The 19,694-nt window shown below is 52.4% G+C and overlaps 1 protein-coding gene across 8 annotated transcripts in view; it reads left to right on the top strand.

Annotated features, from left to right (window-relative positions):
- The window catches only part of LOC140425109 (kappaPI-actitoxin-Avd3b-like), a 102,612-nt gene that overhangs the window by 62,406 nt on the left and 20,512 nt on the right, over positions 1-19,694 (top strand). The window lies entirely within an intron of this gene.

Raw genomic sequence — 19,694 nt, 5'->3', positions numbered from 1 at the left:
CCCGGAGGTGATACGGTTGCACGACCTCACCTCGTCTGCAGTCATTCGTGCATGTAAAGAAACCTTTGCTCGACACGGCATCCCGCTCACGGTCATGTCGGACAATGGCCCCTGCTTCGCCAGCCAAGAATGGTCCAACTTTGCCAGGCGGTACAATTTTGCCCAAGAGACGTCCAGTCCCTTGTATCCCCAATCCAACGGCAAAGCGGAGAAGGGAGTACATATAGTCAAACGGCTCCTATGCAAGGCTGCCGATGCTGGGTCCGATTTCTACCTGGCCCTGCTGGCCTATCACTCCGCCCCACTGTCCACTGTCCTGTCGCCAACCCAGTTACTCATGGGTCGCACCCTGAGGATGACAGTGCCGTCCATCCATGTCCCAGACCTCGACAACGTTCCGGTCCTTCGCTGGATGCAGCTGTCTCGTGCACAGCACAAGGCAGCTCATGACTCCCATGCAGCTGATCTCCCCGCTCTGGCTCCAGATGACAACGTCCGTATCCATCTTCCGGATGGTGGCTGGTCTGCAACTGCTGTTGTCCTTCGGCAGGTGGCCCCCCCGCTCGTTCCTGGTTCGTCTACAGGATGGCTCTATTCTGCGCTTGCAATCGATGCGCCCTTCGTCTCGTTCCACGCTCGTCACGTGATCCTCCAGTGTTGCCTCGCCCTCCTGCTGACCCTGCCACGGGCTATGCAGAGCTCCCCGTCACTCTGCATCCCCCTGACTTTGACGCAGTCCAGCCCGCTCCTGAACCGGCGGCTCTCGACCCACCCTTGAAGCGGTCAACCAGAATTCGTCATCACCTCAGAGACTAAATTTATGAACTTTGCAAACTGATGGACTCTCTGAATTGTTTCGTTGCTTTGTTTGATCGTTTCCCTGGTTTGTATATATTGTTGATCTCGTTACTCTTGTTGAATACTCCTTCTCTGCACCAGGCACCTCCTTCCCATGTAAATAGCTGAGTTCTCATGTACATAGTCCTGTAAATATGACTTTGCACCCCACACGTAGTTAGGAACATTCTCACCATACATTATTTATTGCCACACACATGCATTTTATTTATAAAAGGGGGCATGTCATAATATACACCAGTATATCATGGTGCAGACACACACTGATGGACACACAACAAGACCAATCAACACACACAACACCGCAGCCAATCACCAGTTAGAGCACACTCACTATAAAGACAGGGGGCATCAGAGTTCCCGCTCATTCGGGATGCAGCCTCTCAGAAGGACAGAGCTTACAGCTTACAGCACAGATCTTCACCATGTGCTGAGTGCATAGACTAGTTAGGACAGGCATAGGTCTTTAGTTTAATCTAACATTGTGTTAACCCACAGTGAAAGTATGTTCAACAGTTTCTAACTTAATAAAGTAGTGTTGCACTATTTTAAGTGTTGGTGGCCTGTATGTGTTCCACGGATCCAGAGCACCCAACACATCACATTGGATGCCTTATTAGTTGATGAGCCTGTAGTATAGCATTGGAGGGCAAGCACTATAGATCAATCAAAACTCCTCAATCCAGCAAAGGCTCCAGAAACAGCTATTACAGCAGAAGATCCAGGAACCACTATTACAACAGAAGAGCCAGAAACAGCTACAACAGCAGAAGATCCAGAAACAGCTACAACAGCAGAAAATCCTGAAACAGCTACAACAGCAGAAGATTCAGAAACAGGTACAACAGCAGAAAATCCCGTAACAGCTACAACAGCAGAAGAGCCAGAAACAGACATTACAGCAAAAGATCCAGGTGAAGCCATTACAGCAAGTGATCCTGAACAGCTAATACCTTGGTCGAGACCAGTATTAAGAGTGAGGCTCCAGGTGCATAGGGAGATGTCAGTTTGGACCGCAGCAACTTCACGGATGACTCCACTAAAGCTAAGAGAAGGAAAGAGCTGATTATTAAAAAAAGAAGGAAGGGTAAGTGAAGAGTCGTGGACAGAGTCTGTCGGCCGGGTGGCAGCCACGACAGTTAAGACATGAGCATCCGCAATAAGGCCAATATAGAAGAACACATACGGAGTAGGAAGCATCATTTCAAAAAGCTGAAAGAGTTTATGACTCAAAGACCAGTCAGAAAACCTGTCTTTCAAAAGATGAAACAAGATCACGTATTCGGTCAAGGATCAGGAGACCAGCAAGAAGATATTGTTTGCCTGAAGGTCTAAACGTGCAATGAATCGCATACAAGAGACATGTTTGAAATTGTTATGAAAATCATGTTTTGGAAAGCACAGTTATATTTGTTAACCATTCAAATTTCCAAAGGGAGGGGGATGTGGTGATATGCATATGCATAACAATGTATCTAGTCAGATACGCGACTGCTGACCAGCAGGTGGGGTTGATGATCGACCATGTGACTCCACAGATTCACGAACTCTGACCAGCATGTGGGGCGGTGTTCCACCATGTTTCTTCACAGATCGGCATTCGGTGGTAAGTCACACGAGAGGACAGTCGCATTAGAAGTACCTCCAGGAGAATTCACTTATTCATTTCCATTTGTATTATAGTTAGTTATCTTTCCACGTGTTCATTTTGTTAATAAACTATCTTAGTAGTAAAGAACTAGATGTTCTGTGTGAATCTTTACCATGGCCACAACACAGAACATAACAGGCAGTAATGCGGAATGAATTGGTGCCAGGTCTGTGGACTCAGAGTGTCTCCCTCGGGATGGGTGTGTCTTGGCTCAGACCTCCAATGCTGCAGTTTGTCTTTTCAACACACCCTCTGGTGCTACGCACAACCTACTGGCTTCTCACACTGCTGATGTCGCCTGTGTCCTTTAAATGCTCAGAAGGCCTCTGGTCATCTGGGAACCCACCGATTCCATCGCTCTGGACACCCTCATACACCAGCCATTTCAGCAAGGGGATGAGTGTGGCCAAGCTCAAGCAGAGGCCCAGAGTTGTTGGCACTCCATGGAAATGCTGCCCCACTTGCAGAGAAAGTAGGGATCAGTGGTGCTTACCTCAACCAGAGAACACCTACACTGTGGCCTTTAGAACCCTCCCTGGTTTCCTGTCACTCTCAGAGCAGAGGCTTCACCAGTGACCCCCACCACTCTGGATCAGCAGCTGTCTCCTCTTGGTGAGGTTGACGGTGCAGACTGCCTCTGCCACCATCTCCCGCTGTAATGTTCTCTGTATGCACGGGTGGCGAGGTCTTTGTAGTTGAAGTTATCAAAGAACATACGGCTTTGTAAATGAACAAAACTGCTTATTAATTAACTAAATCATTAAAGGGTTTCTGTGATGTCTGTAAGATTACAGGTGGATATGACGGCTAAATACAAACAATTATGAGTAACTATTATTAATTACTGTTGACTCAGGAGCTGCTTGATATGCGACTATACTCTGTGCTTGATGTCCAGGTTGTCTCTCCCACATGTGTGTCCTCCAGTCATGTTCTCCTATCGCCACACCACCTGTGGTCAGAAGCTAGAATACGTTCTGTCTCCCATGTGGGTGTCTTCCAGTAACATTCTCCTGTAGCCATGCCACCTGTGCTCTGATGCGAGAGTTGTAATCTATGCATGCAAGCATTAATGTTTATATACAGTTTGGTTATTATGTTATATGCACAAATGGTATTGCACATATTATTACACCAATGTGCTGTTCAGGAGAGCAGGGTTATGCCAGCGGCCCATTCTGTGGAACAGTGTGTGCACTCATGCACATAATGAGATACAGACAGGCAGTGACAGACACCCAGTACATCCAGTCAACACACGGGACAGAACACGACCAATCACCAGACAGAACACGAGAAGGGGGTTTTACACTATAAAACACATGAGGCATCAGCACTCTGCCTCTTTCCACTGGTGATAACTGTAGTGACAGTCAGGGTGTATATATCAGTTAGCACCTTCTACACGTGGCTCAGAGCTAGTTTGGTCTAGTTAGTTATAGTTAGCACACTTAGATTAGTAGAGTGTCAACCCACAGCAAGCTGTGTGCACTGCTACAGAAGTTCAATAAAACGTATTGAACCAACGTCTAAGTTTGGTGTCTACTTTCCAGTACATCTGCATCCAGTTGCAGTCCGTGTTACCCCAGGGTGAATAACACGACATGGTACCAGTAGTCTATTTTATCTAAGTGACTTACCTCGAGCGATTCAGTGACGACCAGCAAGTGCCTTCCAGTGGCATGGAGAAGATCTAGGCCCCTCCACAGCTACAGATCTCCGGCAATCTCGGTGTCAACTGGCGGGCCTTCAAACAGAGTTTCTGTCTCTACATTGAGGCCTTGGAACTCGAGGAAGCGTCCGATGTCAGAAAAATCGCGTTGCTCCTATCAACTGCGGGGGACCAACCCATCCAAATTTTCAACTCGCTCACTTTTGCCGACGACGAGGACAAGACCAAATTCGAGACCATTTTAGCTAAATTCGACAATCACTGGGAAGTCGGAACGAATGAGAATTTTGAGCTTCCAGCAATGCCTTCAGGGTAAGGATGAACTGTTCCAATCCTTCATAACTCATATCCGTATATTAGCGCAGTCCCTCAACTATGGTGACACCGCTGATTCCATCATCAGGGATCAGATAGTGTTTCGGGTCCTCTCTGACTCTTTGCGGGAGCAGCTCCTCAAAATAAAAAACATGACCCTGCCAGTCGCAATCGAGATGTGTAAAGTGCATGAACAGGCGAGAAGTCGGTACACCCGTTTCAAATCGGCAGAACAGGAACAACTTGCCTCCCACAAGGCAGAGAGTGTACAGGCCATCACCCGGATGCAGCGCCTCAGTATCGATGAAGGTGGCCATTTCTCGTGCTTTTCCCGGGGTCCCACGCATGCGCACCACGAACGGTAGAACGAAGCGGCCGAAGACCAAACTGCGCAGGTGTGAACGTCAGCTGACTGCACAGCACATGTGTGATGACGCACAGAGCATACCGACATCAACGTCATGACATGTCCGAACTGCGGCACCGCCCACTTAAAGCAGCAATGCCCTGCAAAAGGCAGGCCATGTTAAAATTGTGGGAAGCCTGGACATTATGCAGCCTTGTGTAGGTCTGCACCACCGGCAAGGGCCAGCGATCTCATTTCCAACGCAAACGCGTTCAATGTGTACAGCAAGGGCTACTGGATTCTGATCCTGGTAGCACAACGGATCCAGAGGATGACTGATGGAGTCCCCATATCGTGTAGGCATCATCACTACACGTGACTATGCCACCTCAAATTCAGCAAGGCGCCTATTTATCCTCAATGTGGATTCTGCGGACGAATGGTGTGCTGTCATGCACGTTAACCAATGCAGCATCCCGTTCAAGCTGGACACTGGTGCTTCAGCCAATCTCATCTCTCAAGCTGATTTTGACCGCATTAGAAAGCAACCCAAAATTCTTCCGCCAGCCTGCCAGCTCCTTGATTATAATGGCAATGCCATAACTACATTAGGATCTTGTCATCTGTATTTCTCCAACAAGACCATCAATGCCACACTGCGATTCAAAATCGTCAAGCCTGACAAGGCATCCCTGCTTGGTGCCCATGTGCATGCTGTGTGGGATTACAATCCGGTCCAACTTTAGGAGGACATCATCAATGACGGCCAAGTCGTCCCGGACATTGTAGAATTGTGGGCACTGCCCCTTGAGCCACCCTTCCGTCATGTGGCGCATCACACGTTGTAGAAGGGGGTCAGCCGCAGTCTCACGGCAAATGTGGGCCAGACTTGCATCAGTAGCTGGCAGATTGGCCGATGTGAAGGCTACATGTGCGTCAACCTGACAGACGAACCCCCCCGATTCGGGCGGTGTGTTCACTGCTCTTGACAGGGCATCTGCGATGATGAGGTCCTTTCCCGGGGTGTAGACCAGTTGGAAGTCGTACCTCCGGAGCTTGGGCAGAATGCGCTGGAGGCGAGGGGTCATCTCATTGAGGTCCTTTTGTATGATGCCAACCAGGGGGCAAAGGTCGATCTCCACGGTGAACTGAGGAAGTCCATACACATAGTCGTGGAATTTATCTATGCCGGTTAACAAACCCAGGCACTCCTTCTCAATCTGCGCATAGCGCTGTTCTGTGGGGGTCATGGCCCGCGAGGCACAGGCGACCAGATATGATGCAGAGTTGTCCCTCCATGATTCGATGAAACACCTCGGATGCCGAGATGATGCCAAACGGCATCCTATTGTAGCAGTATCTGCCAAAGGGAGTGTTGAAAGTACACAGCTTTTTGCTGGACTGATCCAGCTGAATCTGCCAAAAGCCCTTTGAGGCATCAAGCTTGGTGAAAATTTTAGCCCGGGCCATTTCGCTCGTGATTTCTTTCCATTTGGGTATGGGGTAATGTTCCCTCATGATGTTATTGTTCAGGTCTTTCGGGTCGATGCAGATCCTGAGTTCGCCAGAGGGCTTTTATATGCACACCATGGAGCTGACCCATGGCGTAGGCTCCGTGACCCGGGAAAGCACTCCTTGGTCCTGCAGATCCTGCAGCTGCTGCTTGAGGCGGTCCTTGAGTGGTGCTGGGACTCTACGAGGTGCGTGAATGACCAGGGTGGCGTCCGGTTTGAGCCGTATTCTGTAAGTGTAGGGCAGTGTGCCCATGCCCTCGAAAACCTGCTGGTTGTGGGCGAGGAGCGAGTGGAGCTGTGCCCTAAAGTCTGCATCCGGGAAATCTGACGTGCCTTCTGGAGACAGAGTGTGTACCCGCTGAACGAGGTGGAGAACCTTGCACACCTGTACACCTAGCAGAGAGTCCTTCATGGATCCAACTATCTCAAAAGACAGTGTGGCTGTGTATGAATTGTGTGCAACCTCGATCTGGCAAGACCCCATGGCCGGGATAACATTACCGTTGTAATCGATCAACTGACAGCGGGATGGCCGAATCAGTGGTTTGACCTTCAAGGCGTAGAAGGCTGACCATGCAATGAGATTGGCAGAGGCACCAGTGTCTAAACGGAATGTGATTGGTGATCGGGTGACCGTTAGGGTGGCACACCATTCATCGCCCGGATTAACGCTGTGCACTGGCATCGGCTGGTGGGTCCTACTTGGGGACATCCGATTTCAGTCTATTACCGCAACGCGGAAGGCTTCCCAGTCGTCGGTATCACCGGTCTGTACGTCATCAGGGTATGACTCGGTGTATGGAGGCTGAATGGCCCGCACGTCCCTGCAAGGCTGGCAGAATTGCGGAGTGTTGGCAGGTTGAGCTGCTCGACAGCAGGCAGCGTAGTCGCCCATCTTGCCACAGCGGAGGCATTGTCGAGTATTGGCTGGACATTGCCGCTTTAAGTGTGCGGATCCACAGTTGCTGCACGTCGTGGCGTCATGGCGTTCGTTGCGCCACCACGCATGCGCAGTTCAGTCCTGCGTAGAGCGCGCCTGCGCGTCACGTCCCTCTGCGCCGATGTCCCCTCTTTTGGCGCGTACAAGCGCGGGAGGCCTCGGAAAGCGCGCAAAATGGCCACCCTTGTTTGGGCCGCGGGCCGGGAGGAACTTGATCGATTGGACCCGCTCGGCCTCGTAGGACCCCTGCCGTGCCGATTCGGCCGCCATGGAATTGGGAGTACCGGCTGGTCGAGTTTTCGTGGAGGACGTAGGTTTCGATGGCCGTGGCTAGGGTGAGGCTCTTTATTTTGAGGAGCTGCTGACGTAGGGTGTCCGAGGTGACCCCAAAAACTATCTGGTCCCAAATCATGAGGTGGCCTTATAGCCGCAGGACTGTGCGAGGATACGGAGGTGTGTCAAAAAGGATTGAAAAGGGTCATACTTACTCTGCAGGCTCTGCTGGAAGAGGTACCTCTCAAAGCTCTCATTCACTTCGACGCTGAAGTGTTGCTCAAGTTTTAGAAGGACCGTCTTGTACTTCGTCTTGTCCTCGCCTTCCGCGAATGCCAGGGAGTTGTAGACGTGGATGGCGTGTTGCCCTGCCGTGGAGAGGAGGAGGGCGATCTTCCTGGTGTCCGATGCATTCTTCCTGTCTGTGGCTTCTAGGAAGAGCTGGAAGCGCTGTTTAAACAGCTTCCAGTTGACGCCGAGATTTCCAGCGATTTGGAGCGGCTGCGGCGGGCTGATGGTGTCCATCGCACAGGATGGCGGATCTCTGAAGATGTGCAGGTAGGTCTCACAGTTGCTGGCGAGTTTCCAACCCTGGTATCATGTCGTGTTGGGCGTTCCGATATACAAACGAACCAACACAGTTGTAGATGGTACAACTCTGTTTTATTATTCTGTATAATAACAACTGTTAACTTTTGGCTGTTGTTCGTACTTCACCAGTTAACCTGTGGACCCAGCCCGAGCACTATCTTAGTGAGGCACATGGTGTATGTCTGAGTGGCATGCTGTGAGCTCTGTGCTCAGCTATCTCCTGGTAGAATGAGCGGGAACTGAGATATTCCCTGTTTTATAGTGCGTGTGCTCTCACTGGTGATTGGCTGTGATGTTGTGTGTGTGTTGATTGGTCCGTCGACCTGTCCATCAGTGTGTGTGTGTGATTGCACCATGATATGTTAATATGGATATCATGACACATACCATGTCCTCTGCCAATGTGACATTGATGACATCCTGGCGCAATACCCAGATGTGTTTAGTGGAATGGGTACGCTGCCATACTGCTACAAGATCTTACTCAGGCCTGATGCGACACCTGTGATCCATGCACCACGCCGGGTGCCGGCTGCTCTGAAGGACCGTTTAAAGGCACAGCTGCAGGAGCTCCAAGACCAGGGCATAATCTCTAAAGTGGCGGAACCGACTGACTGGGTCAGCTCGATGGTCTGTGCGAAGAAGCCCTCAGGAGATTTGCGGATATGCATAGATCCCAAAGATCTTAACCGAAACATAATGTGGGAACATTAGCCGATCCCGAAGCGGGAGGAACTGACCAGTGAGATGGCACACGCCAAATTCTTCACAAAGCTAGATGCATCGCGTGGTTTCTGGCAAATACAACTGGATGAGTCCAGCAGGAAGCTCTGCACGTTCAATACACCTTTCGGAAGGTACTGTTATAACCGGATGCCTTTTGCCATTGTTTCAGCCTCTGAAATCTTCCACAGGATCATGGAGCAGATGACGCGTCTGGAAGGGGCGGAGCTGGCAGACATGCAGCCACACTGCGGGGTCTGCAGGCCTGTGAGTCTGAGAGTCGGGCCTGCGAGTTGGAGGATTTGGACCTGGCCAGGCAAACTTTGGCATAGTGTCCTTTCTTGCCGCAGAAGCTACAGTTCACGTTTCGAGCCGGGCAAAGCTGCCTGGGGTGCTGGTGCTGGCCGCAGAAATAGCAGGGTAGCCCTCCGGGTAGGGCGGGCAGCCGCGCGACTCAGGCCTGGGGTACTCTCTGGTCAGGAGTCCACGAGGGGGTCGCGTGATCGGAAGGGAAAGCGTTGAGGCTTTGAAACGCTACTTCTAGGGAGGTGGCTAGTTTTACCGTCTCTTCTAGGTCGAGGGCGCCCTTCTCGAGCAGGCGCTGTCGGACGTAATTGGACCGGACCCCAGCCACGTAGGCGTCACGGACGGCGAGTATAATATGTTGAGAGGCCGTGACGGCCTGGTAGTTGCTGTTTCGCGCGAGGACTTTGAGGTCGCGTAGCTACTCCTCCAGCGATTCCCCGGGGCGTTGGCGGCGAGTGGTGAGGTGATGCCGCGCGTACACCTCGTTTACCGGCCTTACGTATAGGCGCTTCAGCATCACGAGGGTGTCCGCGTATGTGGAGGCTTCCTCGAGCTGTACAGAGGTTCGATGGCTCACCTCGGCGTGGAGGAGGCCCAGCTTCTGATCGTCGGTGACGGAAGGCGAGGAGGAGGCGGCGAGGTAGGCCTCGAAATATCGGAGCCAGTGTGAAAAAATCCCTTTGGCTTCCGCGGCCTGTGGGTTGAGTTCCACTCGGTCAGGTTTGAGGGCCGATTCCATTGTGATGTTGTCGTCGATTAAATTGATGCGACCATCAATTCACGCGAGACAGAGAGTTGAAGTGAACAGCGGCTTTAATCGACTAGAACAGTGCCTGCCTGCGACTGCTCTGCTAGTGAGGGCCGCCTCCAGGGCAGCTGCTCTTTATACCTCCCCTCAAGGGGGCGGAGCCCACCAGGGCACCAACATGATACATTCTGTGTAATATCGTACAATGGTCCTGTGGCGCACAAAGACTCCGTGAGACGAATAGAGTGAAGTCGATGAGGCTTTATTAAGCGTGTCTGTTCCCCAGCAGCCCGATAGTAAACTGGCCTGCGGGGGAAGGCACCGGCTTCTTATACTTCGCCTTCAGGGCGGAGTATGAGGTCAACGGCCAACCAGGACCCGAGATCTGTCAGCCAATGACATTAGGGCTTCCAGTCCCACATGACCCCCAATACATACTACCACAGGTCCATCGGTGGAGCCCACATGGGCAACAGCATGATACAGTGTAATACAGTGGTGAATGGTGAGTACAATACGTTCACCTCACCCGTTACTCCACAAGTCCGGTGATGGTGGCAACACTGCGGATCTGGGGACAGTGGAGGAGGTACAAGAAGGTGGAGGGAGCATCGGTCTGGACCCCAATATGTAACAACCACAGGTTTGTCCCGGATAGGATGGATGGTGGGTTCCAGAGCTGGCAGAGGGCAGGCATCAGAAGGATGGGGGAGCTGTTCATAGATGGAAGCTTTCCCAGTTTGAAGGCGCTGGAGGACAGATTTAATCTGCCGCCAGGAAACGCCTTTAAATATCTACAAGTACGAGCCTTCCTGAAAAAACAGGTAGTGGCCTTTCCGACGCTGCCGCCACTGAGGATGCAGGACAGGGTGGTCTCCGGCACCTGGGTGGGGGAGGGGAAGGTGTCGGATATCTTCCAGGAACTACAGGAGGCGGAGGAAACCCCGGTGGAGGAGCTCAAGAGCAAGTGGGAGGAGGAGCTAGGTGCGGAGTTGGAAGCGGGTCTGTGGGCAGAGGTCCTGGGCAGGGTTAATTCCTCCTTATCATGTCCAAGGCTCAGTCTAATTCAATTTAAGTTGGTCCACCAGGCACACATGACGGCAGCGAGAATGAGCAAGTGTTTTGGGGTAGAAGACAGTTGTATGAGGTGCAAGGGCAGCCCTGCAAACCCGGAGCTGAGAGAGTTTTGGGCATGCCCGGAGCTTAGAGAGTTCTGGCAAGGGTTCGCGAGGGCTATGTCCAAGGTGCTTAACACACGGGTGGTGCTGAGTCCAGAGATAGCGATCTTGTATCTAGTAGCCCGGAGACGGATTTTATTAATGTGGAGGGACTCGAAGCCCCCGATTGTGGAGACTTGGGTTAACGACATGGCTGGGTTTCTCAGCCTCGAGAAAATAAAGTTTGCCATAAGAGGGTCTACGCTAGGGTTCTCTCGGAGGTGGCAGCCGTTCGTCGACTTTCTCGGGGAAAATTAAAATGTCAGCAGCAGCAGCAATCGTAGGGGTGGAGGGATGGAGTGCTTCATTGGGATGGTGTGGGAAGATTGAGTCACATGGGATAATGTCTATTTAATTGTTATTGTATATTCTTTTTTTGCACTGTGTTAATGTTCACTCTAGTTTGTTTTGTTATTATTGTGTGGTAAACCACTGTTGCACCTCATTTTGGTGATGTATGGTAGGACCTGTACTACAGGTATGTTGGTAGTCCCTGCCTGCTGGCTCCGCCCAGGCGGCGGAGTATAAATATGTGTGTCCTCCATGCTACAGCCATTTCGCCAGCTGCTGTGGGAGGCCACACATCTTAGAGCAATAAAGCCTTAGTTGTACCCAGCTCAAGTCTTTGTGCAATCGATCGTGCATCAAATTATTGCTCTAAGATTTACAAAAGCTGGACCTCCGTATCAAAGCGGATCGTCTGCAGCTGGATCCGCATTCATGCGATGCCAAAAAGGACTTTAACCACTGGCTAGCTTGTTTCGAAGCGTACATCAACTCGACGCTCAGCCCTGTCTCGGAGGCTCAAAAGATACAGATCCTGTACTAAAGGTTGAGCTCCAGCGTCTTTCCGCTAATCCAGGACGCGCCGAACTACGCTGAAGCCATGACGCTTCTCAAAGAGAATTACACTCAGAAGACGAACACGTTCTTCGCAAAGCACGTACTCGCCACTCGCTCTCAACTCCCTGGTGAGTCCATAGAAGACTTCTGGCGGACTCTAATCCCACTCGTATGGGACTGTGACTGTCAGGTCATTACGGCCACTGAACATTCAAACCTCCTCATGCGGGATGCGTTTGTTACGGGGATTGGGTCGGACCTCATATGCCAGCGACTGTTAGAAGGGGCCACGCTCGACCTAGCAGAGACAAAGAAACTAGCGCTCTCTATGACAGTCGCCTCGTGCAACGTTCAGGCCTACACCCCCAGCCGCACGGCCCACCCTTCTATGCATCGTGGACCCCACAGATGGCCGCCCCAGCGTGGGCCTTACCCAGACAATACGCCTGCGCCACGCACTAGCCAGCGAACCCCGGGGATCCCCGATGTTACTTTTACAGCCAGCAGAAACACCCCGCCAACGCTGCCCGGCACGCATTTTGTAAGGCTGGCGGCAAGAAGGTGCACTTCGCCACGGTGTGCCAGGCCCGCGCAGTCGCCAGTCGCGCAGTCGCCGCTATCGCCCCCACCCCCCTTGTTTACGGACAATGGGCGGCACCATCTTCACCTCCCCGGTCCATGCGCAACCAGCGGGCGCCGCCATCTTCGCCCCCTCAGACCACGCGCGCCCAATGGGCGCCGCCATCTTCTCCCCCTCAGACCAAGCGTGGCCAGTGGGCGCCGCCATCTTATCCTCCGAGCAACACGTGTGGCCCATGGATGCCGCCATCTTGTTCAACCTCCGCCATGTGCGGCCCATGGGTGCCGCCATTTTGTCCTCCTCAAGAAATTCAGGCGCCGCCTTGAGAATATATCTTGTCTCCTCCACGGCTCATGGGCACCGCCAGCGTTCCAGAACCTGTGCCACCCGGGCTCTCCATCATCCGACACCAGCGACGACCGACCACGACTCGCCTCAGTGACCATCGACCAGTCTAACCTGGCCACCGCATCGACCAGCGTTAAAATCATTGGACACGTGAGCTCTTGCCTGCTAGACTCTGTGCGCACCGAAAGCTTCATCCACCCGGAGACGGTAAGGCGCTGTTCCCTCGCGGTACACCCCGCCAAGCAAAAAATCTCCCTGGCCTCCAGATCCGATTCCGTGGTGATGGGGGGGTACTATACGGTCACACTCATGGTCCAGCGTGTAGAATTCAGCGGCTTCCACCTCTCCATCCTCCCTAACCTCTGCGCTGCCCTACTACTCGGCCTGGACTTCCAGTGCAACCTCCAGAGCCTAATCCTAAAATTCGGCGGGCCCCGACCACCCCTCACTGTGTGCGGCCTCGCGGCCCTAAAGGTCGACCCACCCTCCCTCTTCACAAATCTAACCTCAGATTGCAAACCCGTCGCCACCAGGAGCAGACGGTACAGCACCCAGGACAGGACCTTCATCAGGTATGTGGTCCAGCGGCTGCTTCGGGAGGGCATTATCGAGGCCAGCAACAGCCCCTGGAGAGCCCAAGTGGTAGTAGTTAAAACTGGGGAGAAACACAGAATGGTCGTGGACTTCAGCCAGATCATCAATCAGTACACGCAGCTCGACATGAACCCCTCGCACACATATCTGATATGCTCAATCAGATTGCACAGTACCGGGTCTTCTCAACGGTAGTCCTCAAATACGCCTACCACCAACTCCCCATTCGTAAATCGGACCATCCATACACTGCCTTTGAGGCAGATGGCCGCCTCTATCACTTCCTCAGGGTTCCCTTCGGCGTCACCAACGGGGTCTCGGTCTTCCAAAGGAAGATGGACCGAATGATCAACCGGTACGGTTTGTGGGCCACCTTTCCGTACCTAGACAACGTCACCATCTGTGGCCATGATCAGCAGGACCATGACGCCAACCTTGCCAAATTTCTCCACACCGCCACTCTCCTAAACCTCACCTACAACAAGGAAAAGTGCGTGTTTAGCACGACCCGCTTAGCCATCCTCGGCTGTGTGGTCCAGAACAGAGTTCTGGGGCCCGATCCCGACTCCATGCGTCCCCTCATGGAGTTCCCCCTCTCCCACTGCCCCAAGGCCCTCAAACGCTGCCTGGGGTTCTGTTCGTACTACGCTCAGTGGATCCCAAACTATGCGGACAAGGCCCGCCCACTCATACAGTCAACCCAATTTCCCCTGATGGCCGAGGCACAACAGGCCTTCGCCCGTATCAGAGCTGATATCGCCAAGGCCGGGATGCACGCAGTAGACGAGACACTGCCCTTTCAAGTAGAGAGCGACGCATCAGACGTCGCCCTAGCCGCCACCCTCAATCAGGCAGGCAGACCCGTGGCATTCTTTTCCCGCACCCTTCATGCCTCAGAAATTTGGCACTCATCCGTCGAAAAAGATGCCCAAGCTATCGTTGAAGCTGTGCGGCATTGGAGGTATTACCTGGCCGGCAGGAGATTCACTCTCCTCACTGACTAACGGTCGGTAGCCTTCATGTTTAACAACACACAGCGGGGCAAGATCAAGCATGATAAAATCTTGAGGTGGAGGATCGAGCTCTCCACCTACAGTTACGAGATTTTGTATCGCCCCGGTAAGCTCAACGAGCCCCCAGACGCCTTCAGCTCCCAGCAGCAACCGCCCCGGGATCATCCGTCCTCCCCTTGCCCACACCGAGTATCGAATTTTGGAAGCCTGGAGGGTACGGGAGAAAAAAGCCATGGGCCTTCCTGCCTGGTTGAGGGTAAAGTCAGCCGCATCGCACTCTACCTGGAACGGGATGGATTCGTCCACAGTGTGCATCGTGGCCTTGGCAATATCCGCCTTGGTGCGGCCGTAAGCCAGGTGAGCCTCATCCGTCAGGGGAAAAACAGTGGATTTGATGAGTGGGCGGGTCTTGTCCGCATAATTGGGGGCCCACTGGGCATAGTACGAAAAGAACCCCAGGCATCTCATCAGGGCCTTGGGGCAGTGGGAGGGGGAGAGAGTTGCAGGAGGGGGCGCATGCAGTCGGGGTCGGGCCCTAGGACTCCGTTTTCCACGACGTAGCCAAGGATGGCTAGTCGGGTTGTGCGGAAAACGCATTTCTCCTTATTATATGTCAGATTAAGGAGCTGGGCAGCGTGGGGGAATTTCTTGAGGTTAGCATCGTGGTCCTGCTGATTATGGCCACAGATGGTGACATTATCTAGATACAGGAATGTGGCCCGCAGCCCATACTGGTCAACCATTCGGTCCATCGCTCTCTGGAAGACCGAGACCCCATTGGTGACGCCGAAGGGAACCCGGAGAAAGTGGTAGAGGTGGCCAGCTGCCTCGAAGGCAGTGTACTGGCGGTCCTCCGGGCGGATAGGGAGCTGGTGGTATGCGGACTTCAGGTCCACCGTGGAGAAGATCCGGTACTGCGCAATCTGATTTGACCATATTATATATGCGTGGGAGGGCGTACACATCGAGCTGCGTGTACCGGTTGATGGTCTGACTGTAGTCGATAACCATCCAATGCTTCTCTCCAGTCTTGACAACTGCCACTTGAGCTCTCCAGGGGCTGATACTGGCCTCTATGATCCCTTCCTGCAGGAGCCGCTGAACCTCCGACCTGATGAAGGTCATGTCCCGAGCACTGTATCGTCTGCTCTTAGTGGCGACGGGCTTACAGTCTGGGGTGAGGTTGGTGAAGAGCGAGGGAGGGGCGACCTTAAGAGTTGAGAGGCTACAGAAGCTATAGACGGTCAGTGGGGGCAGGGGTCCATCGAACTTCGGAGTGATACTCTGGAGGTTGCACTGGAAGTCGAGACCCAGAAGAATTTCCACGCAGAGGTGTGGGAGGACGTAGAGCCTAAAAGTTTTGAAATCTATGCCCCGTACCTTGAGAGTCACGACACAGTACCCACGGATTTGCACGATATGTGACCCAGAGGCCAGGTAGATTCTCTGGGCTGCGGGTAAAACAAGAAGGGAGTAGCGCCGTACAGTGTCCGGGTGTATGAAGCTGTCTGTGCTCATGGAGTCAAAAAGGCAGGCCGTCTCGTGGCCATTGATCTGGACTGCCATCAGAGATTTTGCGAGGTGACGAGGCCGAGACTGGTCTAGGGTGATGGAGGCGGCCACGGGAAGGCAGGCTGGCTTCGGACGGCGGGAGGGCTTCGGACAGCGGGTGGGCCGGTCAAGAGTAGCAGAGACCAGCTGACGGACGGGTGAGCCGGGGTTCCGAGAGGCGGCGGTGGACTTCAAAAATGGCGTCGGAGGTGACGTCCAGAGGGTGCCGCTTGGTCGGAGGCATAGGCACCCATGTTACGGAAGGCCACCTCCAGCGATTCAGCAAGCTGCACCGTTTCCCGGAGGTCGAGTGTCTCCCTCTCTAGCAGGTGCTGGCGAATGCAGTGTGAATCAATGCCGGCAACATAGGCATCCTGGAGCAGAAGTTCAGTGTGCTTTGCAGCCGACACCGCCTCGCAGTTGCAGACCCCGCCGAGCACCCGCAAACATGCAGAAATTCTGCCAGCGACTCTCCACGCCGCGTGGCAAGGAGGTGCCTGGCAAACAGTCCGTTAACCCCCCTCACATACCGTCCTTTCAAGAGAGTAATGGCTTCATCAAATGTGGCCGCGTCCCGGAAGGTGAGAAAAATTTGCGGGCTCACCCGGGAGATGAGAACTCGCAGCTTGTGTTGCTCGGAGTCGGCGACGGCGGCAGAATTGATGAAGGATTCTAGACAACGAAGCCAGTGTGCGAAGAAGACATCGGCATCTGCTGATTGGGGATCGACCTGCAGGAGGTCTGGTTTGAAACCCAGATCCATGTTAAACAGCTCTTGAAATGAAATGAAATGAAAATCGCTTATTGTCACAAGTAGGCTTCAAATTAAGTTACTGTGAAAACCCCCTAGTCACCACATTCAGTGACCCCCTAGTCACCTGTTCGGGGAGGCTGTTACAGGAATCGAACCATGCTGCTGGCCTGCCTTGGTCTGCTTTCAAAGCCAGCAATTTAGCCCTGTGCTAAACAGCCCCTGCTTTGATTTAATGTCAGTCAATTAAATTGATATGCCATCAATTAAGACGGAGAACGCAGAGTGAATTAACTATGGCTTTAATTGACTTACAACAGAGCTGGCAGCGTTCCACAGAATGAGGCAGTGTGAGAGGTCGCAGCTTATATACCGAGGCCCTAGTGGGAGGAGCCACGGGCAGAGCCAAAACCGTACAACATGTAATATAGTGGCAATACTGTACAACACGTAATACTGTGGCAGCACAATACAACGCAGTGGTTTCACCACAGTAATATGTTGTGTTCTTTGTCTTTTCTTCCAGAATGATCCGATGTGTTGATGACAAAGAATTCACCAATCATAAGATTGAAACAAAACAAATTTATTGTAAAACTATTAATTAAATGAAGTTTGCACACTCTACTGAACTACAGTAAATAATAACGTAGCATTGAATCTGTCCAGCAATACTCAATAATCTAAATAGTCACTAACTATACTATGATCTAACTTGTGTTAACTCTCTCTAATCTAATCTTCTCCTCGTGCTGTTCTCATGCTTTCCCCTTCACCGACTACCCAGAATTCCCTCAGGGGCTGATTTATATACAGAGAGGTGGTGGTGCCCTCCAGTGTTTGAATTACACAGAGATGTAATAATTAACCCTTCACTAACCTGACAATATACATATCATTACAGGCGCCACGCATTGCCGGCACCATCCTTTTAGACTAAAGTCTTTGGGACTCCTCCAATCAGCCTTACAGTCACTGGAATGTCGCTGACACCCCTTCTCAATTTCATAGCTCTGGCCTATCATCTGTATCAGCTCAGGAAGTACCTTATCCAAAGGCTGGGCATCTGGTTGTGACCCAGCTGTGGGCTGGGATTCAGCAGACCTCTGACAGCTGTTTCCCTCGGATGTTCCTGCCTCCACCTGATGTGCATCAGCAGCTGTGTGATGCTCACCAGATTGTGACCCCGAAGCCTATAAGCCCACCAAGATGTGTGAATCTGCACTGCTGGAGGGTGCAGGTGATAGCTGCGACACATCGCCGATGTTCTTCTCGGAGCTCTCCTCTGAGGTGGTCACTTGGGTGGCTGCGCGGTGGAACGACTCCGGAAGCCCTGGCCTCATCCGATGGTGATCCTGCAAGACAATGGACACGTGCTGATTGAAATGGAAGGATAGTTTGGTGGAACATCAAAAACTCACTTCAGACAGGTCATCTGGGTGAAGGGGCAGTGGATCCTCACGTCTATAGCTCAGACCAATCTTGCTGTTGGTCACTGCTCTCTCCTTGGACAACCCCGTGATCTCCAGGAACCATTCCTCATAGGAGGTGAGGACTTGGATCTCTGGGACTCCACCCCCACCTCCACCGTCTTCGCCCTTTCCCTCTTATTATGGACTAGGTTCTCCTGCGGGGACAAAGAGAGGACATTGTGAGCTGCACGTTTGATCGGTCAGGGAGGTCTATCGCAGGTGGCATGTGAGGGCACTGCACCTGGACATGAAAGGGCTGTGCTGGTGTGTGTCAGAGGGATCTGAGGAACAAGCTTGAAGATGGGATGTTGGGGTTGCGAGGTGTCAGTCAGTGGATTGGGGGGAGGGTTTGGGAAATTGAGGGGTGGCAGGCGGAACTGAAGCCAGGAGGGAGGTGGTAACTTACCTTTGCAGCTTGTTGGAGGTTAATTGTCTTCTTCCCACATTGGACGGCGGTCCTCCTGGTCACACTGCCCACACCCATTTCAGCTCCCTCTGCCTCCCAGGAGGCATTGCTGACCCTGCGGCTGGTTTTACAATCCCCTCAGGGGAACAGGGTTCCCCATCTCTCATCGACGGCATCGAGAAGCCTGATCTGGTCGGCATCGTCAAAGAGAGAGGCAGGTCTGCACGCTGTCATGTTTGTGTGTAGACTGGGAGTGAGTGGTGAGGGAGTGTTTATGAATAGCTCCCCTTTGTTAGTGACGAGCAGCTGAGATGCAAGTTGGGCGAATCAGACAGTGGGGGAGCCAGGAATGGCAATATTCATTTTTAATAAGGACACGGGGAGTCCAGACCGAGTAAAATAATGAAACATTGTTTTATTTACAAACAATATTTACATTGCCCGGTAGATCCCTCCCAGGTTCCTGCTCTGGTCAGTGCCTTACTGATCGACCGTTTATACAGAGATTAATAGAGATCCCCGCGCCTGGCTTGTACTCCGTAAGGACCACGGTGAAGATAATCATTCCCACCCCATAGTCCCGTGCGGAATATTACAGATGTGGGGGGTCATTTTTGGCACTAAGTGCTGGAGAAAATTATAACTTGTCTCCCTCCAATGTACTGATTTGGCAGATAGTGATCGCGGGCGGGATTTAGATTGCGATGTCTCACGTGATCCTGTGATCTTGTGTGACGTGGCGAACTGGTTGATCCAAGAAGAGAGATCTCCCAGCTTCTTCCGGCCATGATCAATCAGGGGATCAGGGGTTATGGGGAGAAGGCAGGAGAATGGAGATGAGAAAAATATCAGCCATCATTGAACGGCGGACCAGGCTCGATGGGCCGAGTGGCCTTATGTCTTATGTCTTATGCCTTGCCATCTTGCAGGCGCAACACAGTCAATGGATCATGCCCCCCATGTTGTTATTTTTGCAGTAACC

The sequence above is a fragment of the Scyliorhinus torazame genome, chromosome 6, assembly GCF_047496885.1.
Source record: "Scyliorhinus torazame isolate Kashiwa2021f chromosome 6, sScyTor2.1, whole genome shotgun sequence".
NCBI lineage: Eukaryota > Metazoa > Chordata > Chondrichthyes > Carcharhiniformes > Scyliorhinidae > Scyliorhinus > Scyliorhinus torazame.
The sequence above is the reverse complement of the archived record's forward strand: the minus strand, read 5'-3'. Positions and strand labels throughout refer to the sequence as shown.